The sequence below is a fragment of the Suricata suricatta genome, chromosome 12, assembly GCF_006229205.1.
Source record: "Suricata suricatta isolate VVHF042 chromosome 12, meerkat_22Aug2017_6uvM2_HiC, whole genome shotgun sequence".
NCBI classification, from domain to species: domain Eukaryota; kingdom Metazoa; phylum Chordata; class Mammalia; order Carnivora; family Herpestidae; genus Suricata; species Suricata suricatta.
Genome location: NC_043711.1, coordinates 66,227,847 through 66,235,146, shown reverse-complemented (window position 1 = coordinate 66,235,146; position 7,300 = coordinate 66,227,847). Strand labels below are relative to the sequence as shown.

Below are 7,300 nucleotides of genomic sequence, written 5' to 3'. Positions count from 1 at the left end.
TTATTGGCCTAGCTGGGGTCATGTGCTATCCCCAGCCAATCACAGTGGCCTATGCAATGTGCTGCTCTGATTGGCCAGGCATAGATCACTCCCCCCATGGCAGGCTGGTGAGGGATGAGCTCAGCTCCAATGTATCAAAGGCCGAGAGGATGGGTCGTAGGCATACCCCGAGGAAAATGTGGAGGCTGGTATGAGAAGGGGGTTAAGGATGCCGTGCTGGTAAAAACAACTGATGTTCATTGCAGTATTAGCTATCGGAAGCAGTTTTCCAGAAAGACTCGATGTCTGAGAGTAAATTTTAGAGTTCTGCTTTTCCTAGGAAACGCAGAGGGCTCTTGGGACAGCATCAGGGGGAAGTGAGGAAAGCTTGCTCGGCAGAGGGAGGCGTTGAGCTGTCTTGAAGTTGCAACAGCAGTCTCTGCCCATCCCACAAAATGCTCTAGAGCTGGACATATGTTCCCGTTACCCTGAACTGAGGTAAGGAGCCAGTTTGCACCTCTCACATGGAGCAGTCATTGGACTGACCCAAGGAAAGGCTTTCTAGTCTTGGGAAAGGAGGCTCCCCTCGGCCAAATGCAATTCTTAGGGGAGGGACTCAGCTGAGTGCCATCACTAGGCACCATTCAGTAGAGAAACAGGTGTCTCACTGGAAGGGTAGATCTGAGTGGATCACCAGAATGAAGAGTACCCAGTGGGAGGTGATATATGAGGTGAGTCAGAGTCATGCTCTCCCACTTGTGAGCCTTAGTCTTCAGTGTGGACTACCAGTGTGGACTAAATGCACCCATCTCAGGAAAGGAGGTGGGAAGCACGGCCGGCAGGCTGAGGTCATGCAGCAGTCCAAAGCACCATGTGCTGAAAGACATTTGTTGAGCACCTACTGTGTGCTAGTTCCATGTTAGGTTTTTTCTATCACAGAAACTTCATTGTAAGAAACTTCCTTCCAGGGGTGCCTGGGTGGCTCAGTCAGTTACGTGTGGGACTTCAGCTCAAGTCATGACCTCAAGGTTTATGAGTTTGAGCCCAGCATTGGGCTCTGCGCTTACAGCTCAGAGCCTGGAGCCTTTGATGCAGTGACTCGCTCTCTCTCTGCCTCTCCCTCATTTGCACTCTCTTCTCTCTCTCGTTCTCTCTCTCTCAGAAATAAACATTAAAAATTTCTTACTAAAAAAAAGAAACTTCTTTCCAAATTTGGATTACAGGGAACATACTACTAGCAAAGGAAAGAGGGACAGTGGGCTTATATTAAATAAGTTCAAGGACAGGAAAAAGAGCAGTTGTTCAAAAGTGAGCCCTGTGGGTGAGCAACAGTGTGTTTCTGAATGTGTGTCAAAGAGGAATCAATTCTCAAGAAGAGGTAGGAATTTTAAGGGAAAGTCTTTTTAAAAATGTAATCACAGAGCTAGTTTAATTTTTAAGGATTCTTTTTTTTAATTTTATATGTTATTATTTTATTATAGCATGGTAACTTTATATTCATATGTTCATAATCTCCATTGTTTATTTCTCTCGTTGAGGGTTTCCTCTCAACAACTTCAACAAAATGAAGGGAGCATTGGAGCATTGAGAGTGCTGGGGGGATCTCTCAATTTGGTCGGATCCTATACATAAAGAGTTTAGGGTTACATATTTTCAAAAAGTTATATAGAGAAATGTAAAATAGAGTTCATTAAGATAATTTTTTATTATGGTTTATTATCAAGTTGGTTTCCATATAATAACAGTGCTCATCGCAACAAGTGCCCTCCTCCATTCCCATCACCTCCCCTTCCCCTTTCCCTCACCCCTCATTAACACTCAATTTGCCTCCCTTTCTCTCCTTAACTATTTTTCCCCTTCCCCTCCCCTATGGTCCTCTGTTAAGTTTCTCCTGTTCTACATATAAGTAAAAACATATGGTATCTGTCTTTCTCTGCCTGACTTATTTCACTTAGCATAACACCCTCGAGTTCTACCCATGTTGCTACAAATGGCCAGATTTCATTCTTTCTCATTGCCATGTAGTATTCCATTGTATACATAAACCACATCTTCTTGAGTTGATGGACATTTAGGCTCTTTCCGTGATTTGGCTATTGTTGAAAATGCTGCTATGAACGTGGGGGTACATGTGCCCCTATGCCTCAGCACTTCTGTATCCCTGGGGTAAATCCCTAGCAGTGCTATTTTTGGGTCATAGGGGAGTTCTATTGTTAATTTTTTAAGGAACCCCTACACTGTTTTCCAGAGCAGCTGCACCAGTTTACATTCCCACCAACAGTTTAAGAGAGTGCTCGTTTCTCCACATCCTCACCAGCATCTATAATCTCCTGATTTGTTCATTTTAGTCACTCTGACTGGCGTGAGGTGGTATCTCAGTGTGGTTTTGATTCGTGTTTCCCTGATGATGAGTGATGTTGAGCATCGTTTCATGTGCCTGTAGGCCATCTGGATGTCCTCTTTGGAGAAGTGTCTGTTTATGTCTTCTGCCCATTTCTTCACTGGGCTATTTGTTTTGTGGGTGTGGAGTTTGGTGAGTTCCTTGTATATTTTGGATACTAGCCCTTTATCTGATATGTCATTTGCAACTATCTTTTCCCATTCTGTCAGTTGCCTATTAGTTTTCTTGATTGTTTCCTTTGCAGCGCAGAAGCTTTTTATCTTGATGAGGTCCCAATAGTTCATTTTTGCTTTTCATTCCCTTGTTAAGTCTTCTTTTTAAACAAAATTCAGAAAATTAGATATAAGAAGGGTAGGTATTCCAAAACAAAAAAACAATGAGACAAACATGTGGGACACAGTTTCTAAGAGGGAAAGGTGAGAAATAAGGTCTTCTAATTTCCCCTCCATTGTTTATGTGTTGTGTTTTGCTTGTTTTAAACAGGAGTTATTAACTGGGAGTTTGTAACTGAGGTGAAGAGGTCCATGAGTGAATACCCTGGAATTGAATATGATAGTGTATACATTCTTCATCCATGGATCTCGGCAAGTCCTTAAAAATGACCATAACTCCCAAAATGTTTAAGCACCAATGTTGCAGCCCAAATAATGACTCTAGTGGGCAAATAGTTATAACAGAAAGATAAAAGTTTTAAGAAATACTTGTATTTCCTTTTTGAGTAGATTTCTTACTTTTATGGTTCAAAAGTAGAAATAAATGTATTCAGCAAAAAGTTTTCCTCCTTTCTCCACCACATCGATCTAATTTTCCTCCATATAGCAAATAATGTGACCAGTTTTTATGAACCTTCCCAAGTGTATCCTCTATGAATTTGTGTGTGTGTATGCGTGTGTATATACATGTATACTACATATGTGTATATACACATATGTGTGTGGATACGTGTATATAGTATGCAATATATATTCTATATGTATTAATACAAATACCCAATCATATATATAGTTAGTATATGACCATGTATATGTATATATAATATATTACCATTTATATTTATGTATTCATCTATGTATGTATGTTTTACTCAAACAATAATGTATTAAAGACACTATAGTCCCATTTATTTTTTCATTTAATGTATCCCACTCTGGGCATAAAGATCCTTCTCTCTGTTTCTTAAGTGTCTTAATATTCCTATTCATGGACATACCATAATTTATTTAACCAGTCCCTCAATTATAACATCTTGGTTATACTAAAATATTTTACAATCATGGCAACTGCAATAAGTAAGTTTAACCATGCATAAATTTGTGTTCATAAATATATCTGTAAGATAGGCTCCTATAAATTGAACAGCTGGGCAAAATGTGAAGTGCATTTGTAATTCTGACAGATATTGCCAAATCGCCCTCTGAGCTTGTGCTAATTTACATTCCCTACAGCTCTACATGAGGGTGCCCTTCTCCTCACACTCTTGTCAATAGAGAATATTAATATACTCTATCTTTTCCAGGGCAATAGTTAAAATATCTCAATAAAATGTTACTCACATTTCTCTTATTTTGAGAGAAGTAGTACCTTTTCATGTAACTACTACTTGTATTTACCTTTCTGTGAACCATCTAGTTATATACTTTTCCCATTTTTCTATTGATTTGTAGGAGATCTTTATATAACGTAATCATCCATTTGACAGGTGCATCAGAATGGAGTTTTTAAGTAGCTGTCAGAATGTATGACCAAAAAAAAAGCATAGCTGTAAAATGTGCCAAGAGGAGTAGAAACATACAACAAAACAAAAAGCAGAAAGAATTAGAAGGAATCTTGATAACTCTGCTAAAAGGAAGAAAAGACAAGGGATTCCTGAGAGCTACAAACTGGAACTTGGAAGAGAGATATGGAGATATACTATGGAATAAGACGTAAGGTATGTGTTTTGGTTAAGATCGGCTGAAGACCTGCAACAAATGAACCCACGGATGCAACAAATATAGTAGCAATTCATTTCTTCCAACAAAAAAAGTATAGTAGCAATTTATTTATCCACTGGGGCAAGTGGCTCTCTCCATTCAAGGACACACATCCACCCCCTAGGGTCTTATCCTAGTCTGTATTCATTTGTTGAAAGAAAAGCAAGTATGGAACAGGGACCCCCACTTCTTAAAAGCATTGGCCTTGAAATAGTTTACGTCATCTCCGCTTACATTCTGTTGGTTAGAACTAGTCCTAGGTCCCCACCAAGCCAGGATAGAAAGAGCATGGCTGGGTGGCCACTTCCCCACTCCAGCTGCAATACTATAGAGGTGGGGAACGACTTTTCCTGGACAGCTAGCCATCTTCACTACGACTAGTACGAGACACACGGGGATAGGTCTGGTACCCAAGTCTCTGAGAGATACAGACAAGGGTATTATTTATAGTGGGCAGAAGCTCTCGCCGGGCTTAACATCTCAAGATCTAAGTGGCTAGATATTCACCCCTGCTCACCTGAGAATGAGAGCAAGGGGAAAGCCATCTCCTGTTTTCCCTGTGATCTCCTCTGTGTCTAGAACAGTACCCGGTACATTGCAGGTGCTCAATAAAGATCTTTTGAATAAAGAGTTTTATACCAAATAGAAACAGAAGCTGAAGCCAGAGGTGGAGAGGCACACTGCCTAAGCGTTGTCATTGCAGGGAAAATCAGAAGACAGCTCAAGGAAGCACAAACCTCAAGTCTTACCTTGTTTTTCCAAATCCTTCCTTAATTCCTTAATCTTGGCCCCAGGATTGTTTTAGTGGTTTTGTTTGTTTGTTTTTAGCAGCAGGAACCCCATGGCCCCGGGATCTTCTTACTTGACTAGAAGGACCTCTGAGCATCTGAGTTTGGCTCCGTATTTCCAAAGAAACTAAAACTGGTTTGTCATCAACCTTCCAAACTCCTACTAAGGGCTTCTCTCTAAAAGTCTTGGTGTTTAGTATGAGAAAAAAATAATTTTTATTATTTAATTACTTTCCGTGCGTTCAGCTACTCCTCCCAAATTCCTATTCCTCCCTCTTCTTCCTAACCTACAAAGTACGCAAGACTCAAACAGCATGAGATTAGGGAGTTGTCATTCCTATTTTTTCCTTGTAAGTATGTCTTTTGGTCCCATTAAATAGCATAACAAACTGCCGGTCCTTCTTAAGCAGCGGTCAGGTTCACTTGATCTGTTCATAAGCACTTCAGCCTTCGTATTCACAGCTAGAGACTCAGATTTACAACACTGGTAGCTACTCTATCTGCACGCACTGTCCCTGGCGTGATGGTGTGCCTGCTCCAGTGCTGTGGCCTCCAACAGAGGGTGCCTCTGTCTTGTTTAGAGATCTGCCTCTGAATTTTTAATTTTTAATTTAAAATGGTATGTTTTACACAGAGGAAATCATTAAAGCTGTATGAAGGAAAACAAAACAAGCCCAGGCATCGCCTCTTATGGCAGAATTGATGTATGTGGTAATTATGTTAGGCTTTCTGCGGGGTGAGGGTGGGGGACACAGACACGATCTCAGCTTCTGCACAGTGCTCTCCTGACATGGGACAGGTGAAGCCCAGAGATCATGAAGCGTTGATGCGGACCACATGGGCCGGTGGGTCAGGCCAGCCCAAAGTGGGAAACGAGCAGCGGACATTCCGACGTGCATGCTGTGTCCAGAGGGCATTGGTTTTCTGCACGTAGTATCACATTTAAACACTGAAGCCAAGCTGGCAGGCCCTCTCCCCATTTCACAGGCCAGCGAGTGAATGTACCTGACACAAACAGTTCTACAAATACGAAGGCAAAACAGACCCGCGGTCTCTTCTCAAAATGCCGTCAAACCAGCTGAATTCAGAATGTTTCAGACTTGGAAAAGGTAGCATGACACCGTGACCCTAGAGTATGTGATACACCATCCGGGCTGAAGGGGAACGCCATTCTCATTAGCACAAATATTTCCACAGCAAAACATAGGACTATTCTCACTGCAAGGGCTCAGTAAAGATTATAAATAACCTCATGTTACTTCTGGTTAAGATTTGCCACCTAATGAGACTCTATCAATCTCAGAATGGTGAAAAACCTTTCTGATTTCAGAGCATTCTTGGGTTTGGAATCATAAATTTAAAATTATAGACCTCATTTGTTTTCTTTCCTATGGCATATCATACCTTCCTTCCTTTTTTCATTCCTCTTTCCCTCTCTTCCTTCTATCCACCCTTTAGTCCATCCACTGTTTTGTCACTAGTGTGTGATCTACTCAAAGTCATGCCTACTGCACCTCTAAACATTTCATTAAATCCAATGATACAGCAAACACTCCCAAAATAAACTCAGATTGTATTGCAGTTTCACTTAACAGTATATAAACAGTATCTCATACCTTCCTTCCTTTGTTCATTCCTCTTTCCCTCTCTTCCTTCTATCCACCCTTTGGTCCATCCACTGTTTTGTCACTAGTGTGTGATCTTTGAGACATAAATAGACCTAATTCCTGTCAATAATCACCTCCTCTTCCATCCCAAATAAACATCAACAAACAAAAAGATTACATAATTCCATGATCAAATGATTTGAGGACATTTTTTTCACTCTTCATAAAGTTCTTTTTTTAATGCTTTTTATTTATTTATTTTTGAATATAACGCAATTTATTTTTTTAACATATGCAATTATTTTCCATCATTTACAATACAGTAGTTACAATGACACTCCAAACAGAAAAACAAAGTAAAAAATCAAAACACCAACTTCTGTTTCATGTAATTAGACTTATACAGAACTTAGAAGGTTAAGCAACAACTAGTTAATCACCTAATTTCACAGCTATCTGAAGTGGCAATCGTTATATAGCAGCTTATCTATGATACATTCAAGATACATGATACAATTTATTACTTGCCCATAAGCTACAACACAGCCTGCT

The 7,300-nt window shown here is 40.2% G+C and overlaps 1 long non-coding RNA gene across 1 annotated transcript in view; it reads left to right on the top strand.

Moving 5' to 3' along the window:
- The first annotated feature begins 347 nt into the window (after positions 1-347).
- Positions 348-7,300, top strand: part of LOC115273801 — a 15,696-nt gene continuing 8,743 nt past the window's right edge. Inside the window, exons 1-2 of the long non-coding RNA XR_003900957.1 lie at positions 348-477; positions 4,080-4,310. This is a non-coding gene — a long non-coding RNA (uncharacterized LOC115273801). The remainder of the gene's footprint in view (positions 478-4,079; positions 4,311-7,300) is intronic.